Below are 25,479 nucleotides of genomic sequence, written 5' to 3'. Positions count from 1 at the left end.
AGAAAAGCCAGGATTTTATGGTGTTCTTGGAATCCTGACCCTGCTGTGAAGCAACATAAAATAATTTATGATTATGCCCTCCTCAGTCCCTCTACCCCCAGACTCCTCCTTTTCAAGTTAAGTTTGTGTTGAGAAGATTTGTAGGTATGTGCTGCCTCCACTGGGATCCCCACAATGGCTAGTGCATGTTCTCTTGAGTGAGTATTGGCAAACTGAAAAAAAAAAAAATCTATGGTTCTGTCCTTTTGATTCCTGTAAAACTTTGCCTATGCTAGGTCACCTTTCCTTCCAGTATCAGCTGTGGACTTCTAGACCTCCAAGAGTAATAGAACAGGAAAATTAAAATATAATTTAAATAAACCATGTTAACACTGTGACTAAAGGATTTAATTGCATTACAGAGGCTCAGATAGCATGAAATGAAAGTAGAAATACATCAAAAATTACTGTTTCACGCTGAAAAATCATAAAAGTGTGTAAGGGTACACAAGGTAATATTTATTTGGGAACAGATGACAGAGAACTTTATGAGACAGAGCTACAAGGCATGAAAGATATAAAGTGCAATAAAAAAAGAATAAACTCAGCAGGGCTGATAAAAGAAGAAATATACAAATATTAACCCACAAATAACTGACACACCTATTCTTTGTTCTTTCAAAAGTAAAGGATTTTATCTTCAAATTTTAAACCTCTGTGATGATGAAAAAATGAAACAGCCTGATATTAAAATTAAATATCATTTCCTGTATCCAAAGATGAAAATACTATCGGCACAATCTACTTCATCTTTCAATTCATCTTTTCAGAACATATTAGTGTTTTTAATAAAGCTCCAAAGAAAACACATTACAATAGATTTTATTTTGCATTTCTTTAAAGAAACTCATCTACTGATAACTTTCAAGACCCTCTCCTCATTTAAATCTCCAGCTATAAATGTATGCATAATGACCTAATAATATCAAAAGAAAGCACCATCTCCATCTGTGGGCTATTGAATCTAACTGCATCTCCAAACCTCTGAACTTTCTGCCGATGTTCTGAAAGATGGGCTGCTGATGTTACAGTACAAAGAACTGTGGTCAAGATAAAAATAGGTCAGATCATATTAACAGTTGTGCTTACCAATGGGGTGGTTTCTCAAGGGTGATTGACTACAACGATGCTATTCAAATCTATAAAGTATGTTTAGAATCATTTGCAGTATTGTGATCTGAGGTCAGTCTGCATACTATTTTGCAAAATATTAAAAGTCCCTTTGATTTATTCCTAATAGCCTTTTTTTAAATCCTCAAGACAGAAAGTTTCCTCCTAGTTACCACATGCCTTTAGTATCTGTAAAAGATACATAATTTAATTTGTCCAGATATTCAACAACTATTTTTTCTTCTTGTTTTTCCTTTTTGCTCAGATGTTCATTGTCTGTCCAAGACTAGTTTTAGTTTTCTTGAATGACCTTTGTAAACTGAAGACTGGATTTCAACTACAGCTTTTAAAGGAATTTAATTGGAAGGTAGGTCATTACATACCATACATGACTAGACAAGAAGGTAGCACTTGTTTATCCTCTAATGAGTCAGGGTCATTAGTTAGACTGCTGTTTACTGCGCAGGCAAGGAAAAAAGGATAATTGAGTCACACAGAAATAAACTTCAATCTTTTCGAGTCTCCTGGAACAAGAAGTAATGACATCTCATTAAATCAACAACTCATTCCTGCACTTACCTATATTAAATTATATATTCATTCACAATACCTATTCTGCTATAGCATCACCTTATCTCCATATTCATATTAAGCCAGATAATTTTATGGTTGTAACATTTGTATCTTTTAAGAGATGGGATAATCAAACCTCATGCTGCAGGCTGTAAAGGAATGGCCATGGGGATTCCCCCCCACTGCTTCAGTCAGTATCACACAGTGAGGTAGGTGCATCCTTCTGTTTCTGCACCATCTGCCATAAGCCACAGCAGGTGGCAAGATACATCATTTACTAGGCATTTAAGCACTCGAGATGCAGCATAATGTCACATTAGGACATACTTTTGGGATGACACCTGGAAACTGAGGGCTGGCAGAAAGAGAGAGACAGAGAGGGGGAAAGGAAAGAAAAAAAAGATAAAAAAAGAATAAAGAAAAGAAAAAAGGGAAAAGGAAGGGGAAAACAGCACAGGGTTTGCTCCAAAAATCCCTGCCTCAGAAGGATTTAGATGAACAGTGAGCAGGTGGTTGGAAAGAATAAATCCAACCCTAATGCTTTCTGAATTGTGGACATTCCACACTCATGTAACCTTGTGACCACTTCCATAACACTCCTGACCACAATAACATGGTACTTTCTAATTCATCCATTTTAGCCTTGCGCGGTACAGCTTCTCACTGCCATTGGGAAGTACAGCATTGCTTCCAATATATTCACATTCAAATTGCACTAAAACCACTTTCGGGACACTTTTTTCATGCTTGTGTTAAAGTATCATCATGCTGCATTGAGTTAAACCAGCATTATTTTTCAGTTTCTTCTCTTAATCTGGTCATTTGGATTCCAGCAGGCCTAGTCAGACCCTGTAGCTCCTTTGTGACAATTGTGACTCTAGAAAAGTGTACCAGCAGAGAGACAAGGGCCTGCTCCCAAAGAAGCACTAGGTTGATTAGAACAGGAATGAGCGCCTTCCAGGACTATGCAAACAATTCATTGAACAAAGAAGCTTGAAGCCCAGAAAATATCTACTGTCCAGCTCTTGTAACGTAAGATTTCTCTTGAACAAAAGGCATCTGGAGAGGCAAAAAAGCCCAAATTGCCTTATTCTTAACAATCTACAAGATGGAGAATATCCCATTAAGCTCAATGAAGGTCTTAGTTAGCAAGGTTACGCTGCTCACCCATAGAATCATAGAATAGTTAGGGATGGAAAGGAACTTAAGATCATCTAGTTCCAACCTCCCTGCCATGGGCAGGGACACCTCACACTAAACCATGTCACCCAAGGCTCTGTCCAACCCTGGTCTTGAATGCTGCCAGGGATGGAGCATTCACAGCTTCCCTGGGCAATCCATTCCAGTGCCTCACCACCCTCACAGTAAAGAACTTCTTCCCTGTATCCAATCTAAACTTCCCCTGTTTAAGTTTGAACCCATTACCCCTTGTCCTATCACTACAGTCCCTAATGAATAGTCGCTTCCCAGCATCCTTATAGCCCCCCTTCAGATACTGGAAGGCTGCTATGAGGTCTCCACGCAGCCTTCTCTTCTCCAGGCTGAACAGCCCCAACTTTCTCAGCCTAAAATCATAGTTTTGATTTATGGTGTCAGAAAGTAACCTGACATTACTCAGATAATTTGCATCACTTGAATTAGTTTGCCAAGACCAATAATCAAAATTCCTTTTTTGTTTTAGGGCACTTGGTGACCTTTGCTGCTCTACAGGCTGGCATAAAACACAACACCTGTGAGTATAAGCCCATTATTTGCCTGGCTTCAAACCCGATGCCTCAAAACTAGCCTAACAGTTTTGAAACGGATGTGACTGATGAATTGGAATTGTTAAGACACACAGCAATGACTGAAAGCATTTGAACTTTTATTGTGATAGAAACTGCACTTTTAACCTTGGCAGTGCTGCTGACTTACAATATTAAGAAAAACCTTAAATTTTGTAGGGGAAAGCCGTACAATTTGCTGCACACTGAACTCAGTAATTCAATCTCATTAGACTCATTAATTCGGGTATTATTATGATGAAGTAATGCACTAAAATGACTGTTCCTACATAATTACCCTTTCCAAATCGTTCTCCTGAAAAACAGGTTCTTACTTAGCAGCTAGATCCAAACAGCAGCCTCCTCCCACTTGATAAAACCTGCACAAGTGCCCTGCATAAGTACAGGAGTGGTATAAACTCTACACGCTTGTCTGCAGGAGCAGCTCATCCACCAAGTTGCCTTTAGCTAAATCTAGAAATGCTGATTTTAAGTCCAGTATCCTATTGTACACAGGAAAAAAGCCAAGAAATCACAGATTCATAGAATGATGTAGGTTGAAAGAGACCTTGAGGATCATTTAGTTCCAATCTTTTGCCGCAGGCAGGGACACCTTCCACTAGACCAGGGTGCTGAAAGCCCCATCCAGCCTGGCCTTGAACACTGCCAGGGATGGGGCAGCCACAGCCTCTCTGGGCAACCTGTGCCAGGGCCTCCTAACCCTCACAGTAGAAATGCTTCTTCCTAAGGTCTAATCTAAATCTCTTGCTCTTGTTTCCGACTCTGAGCAGATTATCTGGATGTTTTATGCTCCCTGCCGCTCCTCCCCAGGTTCAAAACCATCAGAGACTGCTCCTGGAAATAGCAGAGTTTGGCTCTAAGCAGCTCTTGCAGCTTCTGTGACAATTCTCTTTTACAAATTATAGATTAGGCAGAACATCCTCATAAAGAAAGCAGGCCAAAGTTCCCCACAAAAGAATAATTGTATTGTTAATATATTAATCACTGAGGTCAGTTTAACCTTTTTACTAACCTATATGTATTTTTTTGAGACTGAATTCATGTTTCTCTGCCTAGAGACTGCTGTTGGCTTGGCAGTGGTCATATGGCAGCCCATATGGTGAAGATGATCCTCTCAAATTCATGTTCCCTATGGTAGCGGGTTACCTCTGGAGAAGCTGAGGGACACAACAGCCGCAGCATTGAGGAAGGGAACTCGGAGTGCTCAGCTGCTTCTGCCTCTACCCTTACCACTTCTCTATGGGGGGTGGACCAAAAACCATAAGCCAGAAGAGCACCTCTAGTGCTCATCTCCTGTGTTCCTGGCTTCCTACCTCCTTACAGCTGAGGCTGGAAGTCCTGCAGCAGCTGACTCCCTCCTGACTTCCTTTCGCATGCCTGCTGGGGGTGCGAATGTAGGAAGTCCCTTTGAAAGGAGTTCCCAGGAACTCCCTTCCTGTTGTAAGGAGCTGGGATCATAGCTACATTATTAAATTCAATGCCATTACGCTAGCAGCTTAAAAATGCAATGAAATCATCTAGGCCATTGTATTTGTCTGAGGCCAGTGAAAAAGGAAAGGAGTGGCATGAGTAGTGCCAAGAAATTAGCATGTTAATGTTATTTTTAATGATAACACTTTAGCTTATTCATAAATGTAGCTAGAAGGAATACTAAGAAAAAGAAAAAGGAAATTTGGCAGCATCCTTTAAATTGGGGTGTCATCACCCAGGCCCACTGCAGGCTCTCCTGCCATCAAGTAAGCAACAGGAACATCCCTTACTGGAGAGCTGGTTTATGGATTTGAGACAGGCAATCTGGAAGCAGAAAAATTGTTAGGGATCAGAAGGACAATTCAGAGACTTTCATTATTTCATTTTGAATTTTGTGATTTTTAGATGCTTATTTGTAACATAAGGAGACCAAAGAGATTTATTTTTTTAAGGATAAGCAACCAGTAACATGAGTTAGTTTCCTATACAGCACTTTTACAATACGGCTTTCTTTCATAACTGTTCCCTTCTCCTTTTGTTCAGATACAACCCTGTCTTCTATAGTTTAAACCTTTGTTTGTGCACTAATGAATCTAACTAGGTGTCAGAGCAGGCTCTAATGAGCATCATTCGCTTTCATTTAACTCTACAGCTTGCTATTACACACTTTAGAAGATCTCTTGGTTTATTCACAGCAATCACTAGATATTCTTTTTCATTAGATAGATACTAGTTTTCCCTGTTGTGCCTTTCATTATTAAGGGAACTATGGAATGTTAATACTGGCCTCAAAACCCCGGGCAAAAAATGGCTGCAATCCTATTTGAAATGCAATTGCTTGTATTGTCAATGATCTTAAGATCTGAACACAAACAGCTTGAAATTTTCTGCATTTATTTATGAAAGAATGAGAGGGAGAAAAATCAAGAAGGTGGCTCTCTATAACCCACTTGTCCAATTTACCTTGTTAACTGGATTTCCTGCAGTTAATTTAAGCAGCAGGACTGCAGTTATAAAAGCATCCATAAACTATTAAGAACTGTCATATTCCCACCCAGGTTCTTAGCTCAGATTTTAAACCCAGAAATGCTTATTACACTTTTAGGAACTTAGCTCTGAATCAGTTTTGAAAGGGTTTTGCCCTATCTGTCTTTGCAAATACTTGACTCTGATGACAGGAGCATTGCAAAGCAGCCCAAAGGAGCCATGTTTTTTGAAGATTTTATTGCTACCATTGATGTCCAGGCCAGATGTTATAAGATTCAAAACATGCTTCAAAGGGAGAAGTCCTGAAAAGAGCTGAATTCCTTTTTTGTGCTCATGATACCAGTCAAATTTTTAACTAATTTTATAAGATGTGATGATATCTTGTAATTTTAGAGTTTTTAAGGAATGGATGTAACATTTAATTCTGGAATCCTTTCATTTTTTATTAAAATGTTTCCATGGTAAAAATTTCTTCACGTTTATTCCATAATATTGTAAATGACAGATTTTTAAATAGTTTATAGTTTTAATAGTTTAATAGACTTGATATCAAGCTTCCTTAAAAAAAAACCAAACAAACCAAAACAATTTGTATTTATTCACCTCTAGGTTTAGTAGAAATGTTTAGCTTCTGCTCTGATCAAATATAAAACTGGTATTTAAATAAGTACCACTTCAGACAACCACAAACCTTTCCAGAGTTTACAGAATAACCATTTTTGCAAACTAAATGTCAGTTTTCATACTATTTTATCTCATATCTGTACCTGATTTAGGGTGACCAGCCTCTAAATTAAGATAAATGTAGTCATTATTTGTATTTAAATTTCATTATTCTGTCACTCCCACACTGAAGACTGAAGAAGATGCATTTAATTTAGGTGACAGTCACATCATCCTTGTACATAATCTGCTACAGATACTGTATCCTAGAACATGCCCTAGAACATTAATCCACCTCTATTTTACTTTCTAGATTCCTCTAATAAATATTTGGTTGAACAATATTTGTGGTTTATTATGGTGCTTTAGTTCTACTACATAGCCATGCTCTGAGTACAAAGACTCTCAAAAGCACAAGAACCATTTTTATTAGGTTTTTCTCCTGTAATATTAGAGAATCTAAAGGGTAATGATGGAGATTATCTTCAGTTCTGTTTTAACAGCTGTTGAAATAAAGAAGAGAAATTCTTTCCATGCTTGACTCATAAGAGACAATCTCTCATTTCACTTCCAGCTATGTGGCCTTACTGGTATAGACAACCACAACTATTCCTGAAACTTTTCTCTTGTGCTTGCCTCAGTGAATATGAGCATAAAATATACTGAGTATCAGTACCCTATAGATAACTATTTGGAATAAATAACCAATGCCTTCTGTTGATTGGACCACCACAAAGATTAAGGACTCAAGGAGAAGGTGTAATACCCGAAGAACCAAATATAACTGGTAAAGCAAAACAATTGTTTATATCCTAGATCATCACAGCTGTGAAGTTTCTCACAGTGGGAATAAGCAGCAGGAAAGGAAATGCTTTGCATACAAGAAATGCAAGAATTAATCTCCATATCTATGAAATATTCCAGAAACACGTAACAACAGATTGGTGGGACCTTGAATGAAGCATTCCCCAGAAAATTCACACTCGTTCAGGGTTAAAAAAGTCAGCAGGTTTCTTAGGTATGCTAAAGAATTGAAAAGATCATCAGTAAAACCTCTCTCCAACTCACACGCAAAATGTTCTTTTCTGTTTGTTTTGACATCAGTATCTGATCTAAGATTACCTTTCATTCAGATGACTATTCAGTTCTTAAAAGTTCTTAAGATTTCTTAACTTACATAAATAACAACTTTCCACTTGGGTGGAAAAAGCCTCATACCATAGAAGCACCTGCTGACAGGAGGTTTGAGCATCCTTTTGCCAAAGCCAGACATCATGAATATCTCTGGAAAGCTTCCCTTTACAGCCTTCCTTCAGTTTTCTGTTCCTCTTTTTAAGCCTAATATCTATTCTATTCAAAAACCCTTGTCCAATTCATTTGTAATGAAAAAATAATTTCATTTCAGAGTAAAAAAGAGTAAGTATATTACAGGCTAGGAAGAAATTAGGAAAGAAAATACACTTGACTGATGAAGAATTGGTTATCTATATACTCTTTAACAGATAGTCTGTGTAAAGATTCTGGGGTCAAGTTATGGCACATCTAAAACTGAAGAAACTAAGAAGTCTCTTCCAATATTTAGTCTTGTTGTTTTGGTTGGACTTTTTACCTGAAGATGACTTCAGAATTAGAAAGCAACTTGGCAATTTCTGTACTTCCATCTTGTATACTACAGTGTAATAACTTGTTTGTTTCACATAAAACTGCTGAGTATCGGAAGACTCCATGTCTTTCACTGAGTTTTTCATTATCTCCATTCAATTTCTCTGTATTTTTCCCCTATAATAGCAATTACACTATTTTTTTCCCTGATAGCATGATTAGAAGCTAATTACTTTTTTCAGCTATACAAAAAAATGTCCCCAGAATGTTCCTTTCATATTGTCCATGCGTATATTTTGTTAGTGAAGCACAATGCCAATAATGTATGATAGATTCAATATGTGATAGATTCAATGTATGATAGATCCTTGTCTCTAAATTAGAGAGACATCAATTTGATAGGTGGACCACTCAGTGGATAAAGAACTGGCTGGATGGCCGCATGCAAAGAGTTGTGGTCAATGGCTCAATGTCCGTCTGGGGACCAGTAATGAGTGGTGTCCCTCAGGGATCGGTGTTGGGACCGGTCTTGTTCAACATCTTCGTCGCTGACATGGACAGTGGGATTGAGTGTGCCCTCAGCAAGTTTGCCGATGACACCAAGCTGTGTGGTTTGGTTGATACGCTGGAGGGAAGGAATGCCATCCAGAGGGACCTTGACACTCTTGAGAGGTGGGCTGATGCCAACCTCATGAAGTTTAACCATGCCAAGGGCAAGGTCCTACACCTGGGTCAGAGCAATCCCAGGCACAGCTACAGGTTGGGCAGAGAAGAGATTCAGAGCAGCCCTGCGGAGAAGGACTTGGTGGTGCTGGTTAATGAGAAAATGAACATGAGCCGGCTTCAGTGTGTGCTCGCAGCCCAGAAAGCCAACCGTATCCTGGGCTGCATCAAAAGGAGTGTGACCACCAGGTCGAAGGAGGTGATCCTGCCCCTCTACTCTGCTCTCCTGAGAACTCACCTGGAGTATTGTGTGCAGTTCTGGTGTCCTCAGCATAAAAAGGACATGGAACTGTTGGAACAAGTCCAGAGGAGAGCCACGAGGATGATCAGGGGACTGGAGCACCTCCTGTATGAAGACAGGCTGAGAAAGTTGGGGCTGTTCAGCCTGAAGAAGAGAAGGTTGCGTGGAGACATCATAGCAGCCTTCCAGTATCTGAAGGGGGCCTATAAGGATGCTGGGGAGGGACTCTTCATTAGGGACTCTAGTGATAGGACAAGGGATAACAGGTTCAAACTTAAACAGGGGAAGCTTAGACTGGGCATAAGGAAGAAGTTCTTTACTGTTAGGTGGTGAGGCACTGGAATGTGTTGCCCAGGGAGGTTGTGAATGCTCCATCCCTGGCAGTGTTCAAGGCCAGGTTGGACAGAGCCTTGGGTAGCAGGGTTTGGTGTGAGGTGTCCCTGCCCATGGCAGGGGGGTTGGAACTTGATGATCTTAAGTTCCTTTCCAACCCTAACTATTCTATGATTCTATGACTCAAGGTATCATAGATTCTTGCGAATTGTACTCAGTGTAGTTTATCTTTACAGGGAGCAGGGACTATCACATCTTTCCTGTGATAAATTACAAAGCAAAACTCAAAGAACTATAAAGAATACTAAAGAACAAATACTAAAATCAATCCACATAGTGTCACCTTACTGAGAGCACCAGTAGTTTTGAAAAACTTTAGCAGCATAATTTCAAATTTAAAATAAAGCTGTAAATGTTAAATCACCTTAATTATTCCAGAAAATTATTCATTTCTAATTTACATTAGCATGCTAATAAATCAAATTTGTCACCACCACCACCCCCCCCCCAACCACTTTCACATGTTAATTGCTAGTTTGCCCTTGGGCTCCTTTGCCTTAGGAAGGATTGGAGTTTGCATTTTAGTTTAAATGCAGAATGCCAACATTAAAGTGTCTTATCCATCCCATTGGAGTGGGTACTTAAAGACAGATAGAAAAAATATTCTTTATTGTATACAGAAAGTGTAGCATCTTGATTGAAAATATTTTTAAAGTTTCTTTGAACTATAAAGAATTAAAAATAAAATTAAATAGACAAATGTTTAGTGTATTACCTATTTCCTTCCTTTCACCACACTTTTATCTTCATCTATGCCCTCTTACTCTGTTTGCCCTGTGCTGAGGGAAAAGATCAGTGGATCAATGCAGAACAGTAGAAAAGCACTCTTACCAAACTAAGATGATGGTGCTGCAAGCACTCTTATTTTAAATAGATGCTGAGATTTTGATCATGATAACTCTGCTATTCCCCCTCCCCCAAGTCAGTTGCATAAGTCTAATGTAACTACAAAACAGCCTAATTACTGCATGCCTAAATTACTACTATCAAAAGAAAGTCTCCCTCCAGACAGAGCCACACAAGCACAACAAACCTGTCTTTGTCCTCCCACATATTGTCACTCACCCTGCCACACAGAATCCATCACACCTCAGGAGTTAGCCACTATTAGCATTCAAAGGTAAAATAACCAGTCTGGTAAAGGAAAGGGTGGGAGGGGAGAGATAAATCACCCACAGGCTTACACCTGTAATCTAAGCCCTTTTCTGCAGGTGGTGGTGTACACCAGGGGGCTAACATCTAATTAGACTTTCTGCTTATTTAGCGAGCAGCGTCCTGGACTCAGTGGTAACAGTGTTTAATTTTTCTCCTTCTTAGTAGCTGGTGCAGTGCTGTGCTTCCAACTTTAGTCTGAGAACAGTGGTGATAACACACCAATGTTTTTGGTTGTTGCTAAATAATGCTTAGCTGATCAAGGACTTTGTCTCATGCTCTGCCAGTGAGGAGGAGCACAAGAAGCTTGGAGGAAGCAGAGACAGGACACCTGACCCAAGCTAGCCAAAGGAGCTTTATACCACAGCATGTCATGCCCAGTATATAAACTGGGGGGAGTCACTTGGAAGGTGGAGATTGCTGTTTAGGTTAGCTGGTGGTGGGCAATTGTATTGTGCATCACTTATGTTTATTGGTGGTTTTTTTTCCTCCTCTTTTCAGTTTTATATTCTCTCTCCTTGTTATTTCCCTTATTGTTATTATTATTAGTGGTAGTTCTGTATTATACTTTACTGAGTTGTTCTTATCTCAACCTGTGGGATTTACATTTTTATTTTCCTCCCCATCCCACTGGCAGTGTCTGCGGGAAAGGGGGAAGTGAAAGAGCAGCTGTATGGTTCTGAGTTACTAGCTGGGCTTAAATCACGACAGAGGGTTAAAATGAAACAAGGTTTGTAATTTAACTAAATTGCATGTTTAAAATAGTATTTGTTCTCAGAGGAATAAACTGGAGGGTAGAAGTCACTTACTGGGCCTTCAGGGAGGAAAGGCCACACACATGCAAAAAATGGCTTTTTAGGTCTAAGGTCAGTTATACTTCGCATGTGAGGAAAACTGGTTGAACATAAGAGAATCTAAAAGCCTCTTTCAGAACAGTGAGAAACCTATGGCATGCTAACTCGGGCCAGAGGACAACATCAGTGAATTAGACCATGAAAATATTCAAGCATTAATTTAGTTCAATTATCTTCACTATGTGTTTCATGATAATGTATAGTAAAGGAATAGTACCTATAGACTGACTTTCAATTGAATTTTAAAAAAAGTATATAAAAAATAGAATTATTAGAAATTTTTTTTAAAAAGAAATGGGCCAATTAAGAGGTCAAATCCTGTTTCATCATTCAGACTGTGGATAAACTGTGGCTAATATGAAACATTACTCATTTACCAATGCAAAATGAGTTGTTGGTCTCAGGCCAGGTCCTGACAGACAGGTATGTACTGCACAAAACCATCTGTAGTAATTGCTCCCCTGAGCCCTGATCTTGCAGATGTCTGCACAGGTTTATGCACATAAGCAGTGTCACTGACTCAAAGACTTTCTGTATTTAGTCTTGTATTCACAGGAACACCTCATATTCATGCAGATCAGTACATGTGTCAGCATTTGCAGTGTCAGAATACAGGCTGACAGCCTTGGCAGAATTGTCAGAAATGGAAGGAAGATAAAAATTATACTAACCGTTCACCTCTGTGTATGGGACATCTGATTCTTAATGGAGGAGCACTGATGAGTCTGTGTCTGGCTGCAGCCTACCAGAGCACCATCCCTCTTCTGTGGATGAGATGTGGAGGATGTCTTTATGCTTTAAAACCAGATTATGTAAATTCTTATTTTTATTAAAAAAAGTTTATAAAACTATGAAGATTTTTCTGATTATAAAGGCTACATTGTCCAATGCAAGTTTTAATGTTTCGTCTCACCACACTGTTGCTCTCCTTTCCAAGACGTGACAGAAGCATTTACCATTTCATTAACTCATGAAGACTGTAATAAAGATGCCTCTTATCGAAGTCAGGTTGAGTGATAAATGAAAACTCCACACATATGTATGAATAATGATTAATGTCCATTATAGCAATGAACAGATTGCATTGCTCTGTGCAAGCCACAGGAACAAAAGGACCATTTTGACACCGTATCTGTGTGTATATGAACAGACGGAAGTTCATGTAAATGATCCTTGGGAGAATTACAGCATATTCTACTACAACTGTTCTGCTTTTGTATTTCATAGGAAGTCAGCTAGATCATACCAACTACAACCTCTGGGCAAATGAGAGAAGGTTGTGCCTTGCTAGTGTTAAAACAACAGTATTACTGCCAGATGTTTTGTTCTTTCCTTCTGCATATGGACATCTCTAAAAAAATTACACTGATGTAGTCAAAAAATGAAAGAACGATATTTAAAAAGAAACCTCTTACACAGCTCTCAAAAAGGTCTAAAGCTGTAATTCTCCATGGAAACATTTCTTCAAAGTCAAACACTTTTACATTAGAAGTTCTTTATATTGTGTGTCAGATTCTCATATCCTGCTGCAGAAACAAACCCACCTTTTTGACAACTATCTAGTTACAGTATCACAGTATCACACAGTATCACAGTATGCTAGAGATTGGAAGGGACCTCGAAAGATCATCTAGTCCAATCCCCCTGCCGGAGCAGGAACACCTAAATAATGTTACACAGGAATGTGTCCAGGCGGGTTTTGAATGTCTCCAGGGAAGGAGACTCCACAACCTCCCTGGGCAGCCTGTTCCAGTGTTCCGTCACCCTCACTGAGAAGAAGTTTCTTCTCAAGTCTAAGTGGAACCTCTTGTGTTCCAGTTTGTACCCATTACCCCTTGTCCTGTCATTGTTTGCCACTGAGTAGAGCCTGGCTCCGTCCTCGTGACACTCCCCCTTTATATATTTATATACACTAATAAGGTCACCCCTCAGTCTCCTCTTCTCCAAACTATAGAGACCCAGCTCCCTCAGTCTTTCCTCATAAGGGAGATGCTCCACTCCCTTAATCATCTTTGTTGCCCTGCGCTGGACTCTCTCCAGCAGCTCCCTGTCCTTCTTGAACTGAGGGCCCAGAACTGGACACAATATTCCAGATGGGGTCTCACCAGGGCAGAGTAGAGGGGAAGGAGGACCTCTCTCGTCCTACTAACCACCGCCCTTCTAATACACCCCAGGATGCCATTGGCCCTCTTGGCCACAAGGGCACAGTGTTGGCTCATGGTCATCCTGTCGTCCACTAGGACCCCCAGGTCCCTCTCCCCTACACTGCTCTCTAACAGGTCGTTCCCCAACCTATACTGGAACCTGGGGTTGTTCCTGCCCAGATGCAGGACTCTACACCTTCCCTTGTTATATTTCATCAAGTTACTCCCTGCCCAACTCTCCAGCCTGTCCAGGTCTCGCTGGATGGCAGCACAGCCTTCTGGCGTATCAGCCACTCCTCCCAGCTTAGTGTCATCAGCAAACTTGCTGATAGTACACTCAATTCCCTCATCTAAATCATTGATGAATATATTAAATAATACTGGTCCCAGTACTGACCCTTGAGGCACTCCACTAGATACAGGCCTCCAACTAGACTCAGCCCCATAGACTACAACTCTCTGGCTTCTCTCCTTCAGCCAGTTCACAGTCCACCTCACTACCTGATCATCCAGACCACACTTCCTCAATTTAGCCGTGAGGATGCTGTGGGAGACTGTGTCAAATGCTTTGCTGAAGTCAAGGTAGACCACATCCACCGCTCTGCCATCATCCATCCACCGTGTTATTTCCTCATAAAAGGCTAAGAGATTGGTCAAGCATGATTTCCCCTTGGTGAAGCCATGTTGACTGCCCCTCATAACCCTCTTATCCTTGATATGCCTTAAGATGGCACCAAGGATAAGGCGTTCCATCACTTTCCCAGGAATGGAGGTGAGGCTGACCGGTCTATAGTTAGCCGGGTCCTCCTTCTTGCCCTTTTTGAAGACTGGAGTGACATTTGCTTTCCTCCAGTCCTCAGGCACCTTTCCCGTTTCCCAAGACTTGGTAAAGATGATGGAGAGTGGTCTAGCAATGACTTCTGCCAGTTCCCTCAGCACCCGCGGGTGCATCCCATCTGGACCCATGGATTTATGGATGTCCAGATTGCTCAACTGGTCTCTAACCCATTCCTCATCGACTAAGGCAAACTGCTCCGTCGACCTGACTTCATCTAAGGTCTCAGGGGTACAGGGCTCTTCAGGACTGCCTGCAGCAGAGTAGACAGAGACAAAGAAGGCATTCAGTAACTCTGCCATCTCTGTATCTTCTGTCACCAGGGCACCCATCCCGTTCATCAGTGGGCCTACATTGCCTCTGATGTTAGTTTTGTCTGCCATGTATTTGAAAAAGCTCTTTTTGCTGTCCTTGACCCTTCTCGCCAGGTTTAATTCTAAGGAGGCCTTAGTCCTCCTAGCTGCCTTCCTACATCCTCTAGCAGCAGCCTTATATTCCTCCCAAGTGGCCAGCCCCTCCTTCCATGACCTGTAAACTCTCCTCTTCCACTTGAGCATACCCAGCAATTCCCTATTTAGCCACGCAGGTCTCCTGGCCCTCTTCCTTGACTTCCTACGTGTCGGGATGCTCCGATCTTGAGCTCGGAAAAAGCAATCCTTGAATGCCAACCAGCTATCTTGGGCCCCTTTACCTTCAAACAGCCTTGCCCATGGGATTTCCCCTAGCAATTGCTTGAAAAGTCCAAAGTTTGCCCTGCTAAAGTCCAGGGTTGCAATTCTACTTGGTATTCTACTAGTCCTACCACACAAGATCCTGAATTCCACCATCTCGTGGTCGCTGGTCGCTGGTCAAGGCAGCCCTCAACCCTTACTGCTTCGACCAGACCCTCCTTGTTAGTGAGGATGAGATCCAGCAGCGCTCCTCTCCTGGTTGGCTCATCCACCATTTGCATGAGGAAGTTATCATCCATACACTGGAGGAACCTCCTGGACTGTGGCTGGGTTGCTGAGTGGTCCTTCCAGCAAACATCAGGGAAGTTAAAATCCCCCACGACGACCACGGCCTGTGACTGTGAGGCCACTCTCAGCTGCCTGTAGAAGGCCTCGTCAACTTCCTCACCCTGATCTGGTGGTCTGTAACAGACACTTACAACAGTATCCCCCCTGCCAGCCTGCCCCTTAATTCTCACCCACAGACTCTCAACTCGCTCGTCATCTGTCCCTGGACAGAACTCGGTGCATTGTAGTTGCTCCCGCACATAAAGAGCGACCCCACCACCCTTCCTGGCTGGCCTGTCTTTTCTGAAAAGGACATAGCCCTCCATGACTATATTCCAGTCATGTGAGCTGTCCCACCACGTCTCTGTAATTGCCACCAGATCATAGTCTCCTGACTTAACACAGGTTTCCAACTCCTCCTGCTTATTTCCCATGCTGCGCGCACTGGTGTACAGACATTTCAGGGAGCGAGCTGAGCACACCGATTTCACCCTAGGATTATAGGAGGCCTCCCAGTCTTCATCAATTCTGGAGTGCTGCCCCACTGGGGCAAGCCCAGCTACAACCCCATCCCCCTTCGAATCTAGTTTAAAGCTCTCCAAATGAGCCCTGCTAATTCGTGCCCCAGCACCCTTTTGCCTCTGTGAGATAAACCTTTCCCACTTGTCATTGTCCAGACTGGTGCCCTATAAAACCAGCTGCTATCAAAGAATCCAAAGCCCTGCCTGCAGCACCAGTCTCGAAGCCGATTGTTTATGAACTGAATCTTCCCATTCCTTCCCACATCATCAGTGGAAGATGGAAGGAGTGAGGAGAAGATCACTTGAGCCCCAGACTCTTTCACCATCCGCCCCAAGGCCCTGTAGTCTTTCTTCATCCCCCTCAGACTGCGGGAAGCAGCTTCCCCCTCACCTGTCTGGAAGACCAGCAGCAGGTAGTAGTCTGTCGGGTGCACCAGGTTGGGGAGCGCCCTGGTGATATCCCTGATCCGGGCTCCAGGCAGACTACACACTTCCCTATGATGAGGGTCAACTCTGCATATCGGGCCCTCTGTTCCCCTCAGAAGGGAATCGCCTACTACAATGACCCTTCTTTCTTTCTTATCAGAGGCAGTCTTAAGGTGCAAAGTTGACCGCCTTTTCCTATGTGGCCTTGGAGGCTGGCCTTGCACCACATTCTCACCAACCTCTCCTTCAAGATCCAGGGCCTCAAACCTATTACGGAGGGAGTATTAAAAAAAAAAAAAAAAGGATTTTCTTAAAATTTTAGCTCTTTTAAGAGTACCTGAAAGAAAAATTTGCAAAATCTGTGATGTTATGTGTGATTTCAACATTTTAACATGACTGCTTTATGTAGAGCGGCCCAGATACACTTTCATCAAGTCTGTCAGTGACTTCTTGCTTTACGTGTATTCAAGCTATGTGTGATATAGCCATGCAAATACTTAAAAAAACCCAAACCTGTATGGGGCCAGACTAAATGTTCCTTTAGTCTATAACCTGTCCCTAATAGTGGCTGAAGAGGGAACATATAGAGGGAAATGTAGAACATATGGTGGCAATTACCCAGTATACACACCCATTTGGCAGAGTCCTACAGCAAAGGACTTCCTCAACCGGAAAGAGTGGATTTGTAAACAGCTTGTAAATCAGACTACAGGCTAATGACATTTGGTACTGATGTACTTCTACAAAGGCTTCTCACTGGAATAATCCCTTTGAGGTTGTAAACACCATCATGGACCACTGCAACACTTCTTTACCCGAGAGCATAAAATCAGAACAGCTTAAAGGTGCACAAACTGTTCCTTCTGAAATCTCAATGTAAATTTACTCCATGCATACAATTGTTGATGGATTTTTCTTCAGTGAATGTGTTGAACTGTTTCTGTACCTGTGTAAACTTCTGGCATCCCTAAAAATCTATACAAATTATTTTCTTAGAGTAATTTCTACTTTGCAATGAAACACCTTTTTCTATTTGTTTTTAACTTATCACTTGACAATTTCATTTCTTAGTTATATGGAATAATCATTACTTTCCTATTTATCATTACCATGTTACTCATAATTTATATACCACTACTACCCAGCTGTCTTTTTCTAAGGCTAAGGAGTCCTACCCTGCTTAGTTGCTTCTCATATATCTTTCAACAGACTCACTGCTCTTTTCTTCACCCTTTCTAGTTAATATATTAATGTGTCGATTTTTTTTTAGCTGGTGTAATATTACTGATTTTAATTATTGCCTGCTTGTATCTATGATTTTGACCTTTGAATTTTCTTGAAGAGGCAACTTTAGTTGGTGTCATATTACTGATTTTAATTATTGGCTGATCCTATGTATGATTTTGACCTTTGAATTTTCTTGAAGAGGCAGCATTATATTTTATGTTTACATATTCAGAGTAGGATGAGTGAAAACCCCAAGCATTTGTACTCCCAAGATCAAAAAAAAACAAAACTCGCAGAGATGAACTCTGATGAACTGCGTAGCATGAGTCATACTGCAATGAAAAAAAGATCAGATGATGCATGTGCTTCTTTCCTAGATGCAAAAATAAGTCTCTCATCTTAATCACATGATAATTTATGATTCAGTTTTGAGTGGAACTTGTGTTTTTATTCTTCCATGTTTTGTACGTGTTCACAGCATTTTGCTGATTGTGTCAGAAAGTAGGGCTATCCCTTGAGAGACAGACACATTGCACAAGCCACCAAATGATGAACCAAGTATTTTGGTTTAGCTTCCCTTTTGATTGAATTTAGAGAAATTGCTGTTTTGAGGACTCAGCTGTCTGGCTGATCTGTAACATCATTACTGACTCTTCAGCATGCTGGGCCTTGCAACCTGGGCAGTGGAGTCCAGCATCCCACTACAGAAGCACAAAACAGCACAATTCAGTAATGCATTAACAGAAATGCAGAACATAGCATTTACATGGCATGATCTCAGACACAATGTGTCAAGTTTTCTGATATATAAAATATCTAACATGTCTGCTGAAATGAGTGTGTTTTTCCACTGTGATGGCAATACAGTTAAAGAAAATTCATAAAACACCATGAATATTGCAATTAATAAAAATAGCAATAATAATAATTATTTCACTAATTATGAAGACATTTATTAGAAGTCATTTAAGAAAATCAAGGCATGGGGAAGGACAGCGTTAGCAAGAGAAAACATAGCACGTTTGAAATTATAGAAAAAAAGTCAGCAAAAATTGGTGATTCTCTGGTTCCTCTGTAGCATATTGGAGATTGTCCCTTGGCTTGCACAGGATCAGAAATTCATCCAGTGAAACTAAGAAAAACTTGAGAAATGCATAAAACATCCACACCACTGCATGAGAGCTTTGGAATTTTAGAGGACAGGTTTATCCTCCTTCAAACTATTCTGGTTTTATGCCCTTAGGGACAGATGGGTTATAGTGATCTAAGACGGCATTTGCAATATCAAAGTGATTTATTCCATTAAGAAACATTAAGAAGTACATCAGTAAAAAAATTCATAGCCTTTGAGTTACAGCTGTAACTAAATAAAATACTAAATAAAATCCACAGAAATGGGATAAAACCTAGTCTGAAATTAACTATCTATCTTCTGTTTACTGAACATGAAAGAGGCACACGTTTATTAGGAGGTTCACACAAAGTGTAACCACTGTTCTTGTGCTTTCATTATAACACTTTCTTATTATGTCCCTTTAGAAATGGAAACACATTTTTAAATGTCTTTTTTGACAAAGACTCTTTTATGTGAGCAGCCTCTCATTATTTGCGAAGTTAACATCAGCAAACTTGAGTTGTATTTTACCAGCACCTTTATTGATTGCTGCAATTAGGCTTGGCAGTGTGATACCTTGTTGTCTCATCCCCTATCGGCCAAAATTAAAAAGATCTCTGGTGGCAATTGCCTTCTGGAACTTGTTTAATCTCTCTGTTCTCTGCCTCTCATCTGCTAAAGTATTTTCTTCAGTAGAAGACTGATCTACCAGCTAGCAACACAATCACTGTATAAATGAATATTTGATGCCAAGCATTAATTTGGGAGGTCATTAGTAGAAGCTGCAAATAGTACTGAAATCAAGTAACTGGATGTCCTGAGAAATTATGAATAGTATTAGACAGAAATAGACCAGTTAAGATGCAATTCTTTCCATGTATGTGATAATTTATCAAGGGTTACACTTGGAGAGTATATTTTCATCAAAAGCATTGGACATATTTTTAACATATGTCACTACAATATAGGGAAACCAAACAAACAAAAGAAAAAAAAATCTGTATTTTCACTTTTCATATTTCTGTCTTTTGTACACTTTGCAATACAGTGTGAAATTACCCCTATACAGTTTTGCTGATGGCTAATCACATCTTCTGTTTGAGCAGCAACATCAATTCATTAGGAAAAAAAAAATTTAATAATTTATTCTTTTATTAGGATAGACCCTAAAAAAATCTTCATCAAAGTTTGGTCCCCTCTGTTTTAATCACTGTATTCTCACTCATACAGAGGTAAAAAAAGTATGTACATGATCTTCCCCAAATTCTGAATAAGTTCATTTATAAGTAATGGAAACTGATTGCATTTTATCATAGCATAGCATTTTATCTCTATTTTATTCTTCATTATAATAAGGCCTTTGTAACAAATTGTAAACAACATTTCCATAATCCCATGCATTTATGCTCAGGCTCAGCTTTGTTATATCTGATCTGGAGAACTGCTGGGTAAGTGCTTTATTATCAGACCATGATTTGCATGTTTTCTGTATTCATGGTGCATGGCCATAAGTAAAAGTTAACCTATGTGCCTGATGCTTTTAAACTCTCAGCCTGGAGTTAAACTGATGCAGGTTAAGTAACTTTATAGGCCTCTAAATTATAAACAAATACAGAGTAAGAACTGGCACTAATCTAGCAAGAAAGCAGAATAAGGAGGCAAAGAAATTTAGCAGGAGGACTTTCCCCTAAAAGACTGAATTTTGACTGCTGTTGTCTATTTTATTGCTCTTCTACTGCACTTAGGTAAAGTAAAAGCACTAAATAATATGTGGGTTAATATGAGTCAGAATCATACAATTAAGGAACAGGGAACTTTGAGATAGGCAATTTAAGACTGATGAGCAGGGTGTGAGCAAGTGCTGACTGTGCACCCTGACCTGGAATACAGAACAGGTTAATTTCTGCAGCAGTCCAGCTGGGTTGCAATTAACTAGTCCAAAGACATGAGCAAAGCCATCTTACTGATGATCCAGATGAATTCCAGCAGAATTTACTAGATCAGGCACAGTACGATTCTATGATTCTATGTGGCACACAGATGACCACTTAACGTGCTGCAACTCCTTGGGATCCCTCTTTCTAAGAGAATACACGAGTTCAACTCCAGAGCAGACCAAAACTGGTTTTGCACCCTGCCAGTAAACCTGCTGGAACCAAATGCATTCAGAATGCAATACAGAACTCCTTTATAATGCCTTGTCAGAACTGATGAATCCTGATAAACTGGCTTTTAGGCGTACCTGGAGTGCAAGCATTACATCCAACAATCCATCTAAGTTTTTGCATACTCTGGGATATTATATACTTCTGTTACTTCAGCTAATGAAAGCTGACTGCTAGCCATACCTATCTGGAGGTAAAAATATTACCCCTAAGCATGCAGAGTTAGGCTATGTACTTTCTGCACCACTGATTAGCTATGCTCTTCATAGTTCTAATCAATAAACTAATTTGATATGTGATGAAACTGATCTGTGTTAAACTGACCTTTTTATATTGAAATTGCATATTAACAACAGAAAACATATTTCTTAATGAAGAGGCAGAAAGCAAGAGGAAATAGCTCTTTGCTCCAAGAGCTCTTGTCCAGGAATTAAGAAAGTATTTGAAGAAAGAACATTAAGATTATTCCCTATCTCAATACACTCAGGCATACTGAGCTTAGGCAAAGCTTCCAAATAAAGGGCAAAAATGGTGAGATTACAAAACCTGATGTTCCCTACAGTGCTTCATGAACCAAAGGCACAGTGTACTGGGAGTGTGATCACTGCATAGCATAGCATACTTCCCACATGTGAAGGATAACTTTGAGGACAATTCCCTACACTGCAGAGCAACCTTTATGACAAGTGCACTTTGTAAAATTGACTGAAAAAGTAAAATTTATCTTATGAATGACAGGAGTCAAAATGACTGTTTTAAACACCAGCAAAACACTCTGTTTCTGTTCTGCCATTTTTCAGTCCCATCCTTTCTCTAGGCACATTCCAACAGCTGAAACCAAAGATAGCAGCTATGTATCTAACCTCACAGAAAAAAAAAAACCTCAAGCCCCACAAATAAAATCTTCCTCTACATACCAAAGCTAAATTTTACTGTTCTTCTCCTCTAGGAAAAAAACTCATCTCAAGGTGGCAGGGCTCTTGAGTGTATCCCTTACCTTTAGGGGTTTGGCTGCCCAGGCTGAGGACCAGCTTAGAGACAGTGCCACTGATGACCATGAAGAGAGCTCTTCCAGTCAGGCTGTGGGGATGCCTCCAACCTACCAGCTGGAATGCCAGCCTCACCTTAGCCCATCTGTACCCCTGTAGTCCTGCACCGCCATCCTGGGGCTGTGGCTGACTTTAGTTATTGTCTCTGGACCTCCTCCTCCTGCCTTTAATTCTTATTCTGGAAGGACTGTTATTGCAAGTACAACGGAATTACCTCATTTGAACGAATGAACAGAACCAAGGTTTGTAAAAGTGGGGAAAAAAAAACCCAGAGGGTGAATATTAAAGGATTAAGGCAATTGTCTCAAGTGAGGGGATATATAGAGAGTCAAAGCTGCTGTCCTAGTACAGGGGCAAGCGAAGGGTGAGCACCCTCACCAATTCAGTGCTATGAGAGGGACATCTGCCTGGGACACCAAAACTGGCAGTCACCTGCTAAGCTTGGAAGACTTACAAGTCTACATTAAAAATATATTTTAAAAGGCAGCATTGAAGTTGGTTGAGTGATTCAGGTTTTAAGCAATTAAGTGACTGGACTTTTTTCCATCAAGAAGATGAGATTTCATTGTGCACTGGCCATTGGATAAACAAGGAAAATCTGTTTCACATATCTTAAAAGCATAAGTGGAAAGAGCATTTCTAGTGTATGAGCCAAAGTTCCCATCACGCATTTTAACTTAATCATGATAGTATCACAAAAAATGGCACCTTCCTGGAACTATGCAGTTGTCTAGAGGATTGTTTGAAATAAAGCAAAATCTTGAAATGATCACATTATTGTAGATTAATGTGTGATGAGTTAGTCATTTATTAGGAATAAAAATTTATACAGGCAATGCAGATGCACCAGCAGATAATGAGTTCAGGGAGTATTGACTGTTTGCTCCTAAGAGGAAAAAGTGCTGGTCTTAACAGCTCTGTATATTCACTGCTGTCTTGCAGTGTAAGGTAAGGCTGAAATCAACACACAGGAAACCTAGCCACAGAACTGGCAAGGGGTAAGAAAGAAGGGGCTGTATCTTCAGTAAGGCTGGGGAAAAAACAGCTGTGAGCTATTTTCAGTATTTTGAAGTGAAACCCCTTGTGTTTTCATTCACTGGTATTTCTGAACTGTTGTGAACTGTGGAGGCCATTATGATGCACCTTAATGTTCCCTGAAGCACAGCTTCAGTACACCTGACAAGAATTTACTATTATCTAGATACCCTCAAGAGGCAAATACCATGATGTCCATTCTGTAAGATGATATTTCAGTTGATATTTAGCTCATCTAAGTCCATTACCTAAGGAGCTTCTGTTTCAGTAGGTGAATTCAATTTCTCTCAAAGTACAAATCTCTGCTTCAATCAATAGGATCATTATATTTGCATCATTCTTCATTGTTAGGTTCATGCTGCTTGTAGTTGATAAAAGGTGAAATAACTGGTAGCAGCCAAACCTAAGTAAATAAATACAGAACAAATTTGAACTGGCAGTCACATGTACATTTAATTGACATGTATTGATTTACAATTGCTAGTAGGCTTTAAAATGTTGTCCAAAGCTATAACCAGACTACAAAGAAACGTGTTATCTTTACATGTGTAACACAGTTTACTGAAGCTTTTTGTTACCCAAAAGCAAACAAAAATCACATTTAAACAACTTACAGTGAGATAGTTAAAGAATATATTGTTTCTTAAGCCTTAAAAGCTCGCAGAAACAAAGAATAAAAGAAAGATAAATTTTCCATGTAAGTTCAGTCTGAGGTATTAGTAACAAGAAGCCACCAAAGCACTAAGCTGGAAGAAGATCACAAGTGCTAACCGATGCCACCAAAGGGATACTCAAGACACAGCACTTCTTGAGGATTCTCCCATCTGCTGAGGTTGACCTAACCCCAGGGCAGCAGTATTCTGCTATTCCTTAGCCTGCACTTCTACAGGGCAGGTGGCAGAGTTAGTGAATGCAAAGGGGAAGGATCATATTGTAAAAATACAAGTCTGTTGACTCTTTATTATTAAAAGTTTATATACAAGCCTGAAAGACAGAAAAAGCTGACTCAGCCTTTCATCCTTACATTAATATACTCAAACCTAAAAAACAGACTTCAGATTGCAATCTGAATCTCCCCATGCTTGCTTAGCATCTCTTCAAATCTTTAAGACAAAGTTAAACTATGAATTTAAGAGGTGCCTAGAATATCAGCCAGATCCAAAAGAAGATTTAGGCTTCATAATGCACTTCATGTTCACATCTATGAAGACCCTTGAGCAGCACACCAGTCACTGCAGTTCTATGTGAACTCCAAGCTACCCTTCTTGGGAGCAGCATCTGCCCTTCCTTGTAAGCCAGAGTGAAACCTAGAAAGAGAACAAAATAACTTAAACTTGAACCTAACAACAGATGTGTGCACAGCACAGCTTGCACCCAGCTGCAAAGCTGAACCTTTCATAAAATACTGTAGCAGTTGCTTTAAAACATGGCTGTAAAACAGTATTATTCACACAGCGCAATTGATACCATTCCAATGGGATCATAAAATGTATCCTGACCTATACTCTAGAGAGCGAAACAATACTGCTTCTCTTTCCTAAGTAAAAATGGAAAAAAGCTGTCCTACTGAACCAAAGCAAGCCTTTTCCTGACACTGTGATTGACTTTGATCCCTGTTTAAACATTCTTCAATGAAACAAACTATTTAGTGTACTTTTACATCTCTTTCTGCTGAAACCTGCTTATTGATCTGTTCTGGGGAGTAATGGCATATGGTCTTTCCTCTGATTCCTGACATGAGGCAGAATTAGCAGAAGTAGGATTAATGTCCAGATGGAGATCACTGACAAGTGGTGTCCCTCAGGGGTCCATACTGGGACCAGTATTGTTTAATATCTTCATCAACGACATAGTGGGATGAGTGCACCCTCAGCAAGTTTGCCAATGACACCATGCTGTGTGGTGTGGCTGACACACCTGAGTGGCAGGATGCTATCCAGAGGCACCTGGACAAGCTTGAAAAGTGGGCCTGTGTGAACCTCATGAAGTTCAACAAGGCCTAGTGCAAGGTCCTGCATCTGAGTCAGGACAAGCCCCTGTATCAGTAAGGGCTGGAGATGAAAGGATGGAGAGCAGCCCTGAGGAGAGAGTCTTGGGAATACTGGTGGATGGAAACCTGGACAAGAGCTGGAAGTGTGCACTCACAGCCCAGAAAGCCAACCATATGCTAGTCTGCATCAAAAGGAGAGTGACCAGCAGGTCAAGGAAAGTGATTCTCCCTCTTTACTCCCCCCTTGTGAGAGCTCACCTGCAGTACTCCATCCAGGTCTGAGGCCCCCAGCACAAGAAGGACACGGATCTGCTTGAACAAGTCCAGAGGAGGGCCACAAAGATGATCAGAGGGCTGGAGCACCTCTCCTATGAAGACAGACTG

The 25,479-nt window shown here is 40.5% G+C and overlaps 1 long non-coding RNA gene across 1 annotated transcript; it reads right to left on the bottom strand.

The window, feature by feature from the left end:
- Positions 1-244: 244 nt before the first annotated feature.
- On the bottom strand, positions 245-25,479 carry LOC130594610 (uncharacterized). The gene is made up of 3 exons (XR_008971174.1): positions 25,354-25,479; positions 23,354-23,508; positions 245-314 (listed from the first exon to the last, which is right to left on the bottom strand). It is a non-coding gene; the product is annotated as an uncharacterized LOC130594610 (long non-coding RNA).

The sequence above is a fragment of the Pezoporus wallicus genome, unplaced genomic scaffold (assembly GCF_028554395.1).
Source record: "Pezoporus wallicus isolate ANWC-B61680 ecotype Strahan unplaced genomic scaffold, APGP_CSIRO_Pwel_v1 contig_7099, whole genome shotgun sequence".
In the NCBI taxonomy this organism is placed as follows: Eukaryota; Metazoa; Chordata; class Aves; order Psittaciformes; family Psittacidae; genus Pezoporus; species Pezoporus wallicus.
The sequence above is the reverse complement of the archived record's forward strand: the minus strand, read 5'-3'. Positions and strand labels throughout refer to the sequence as shown.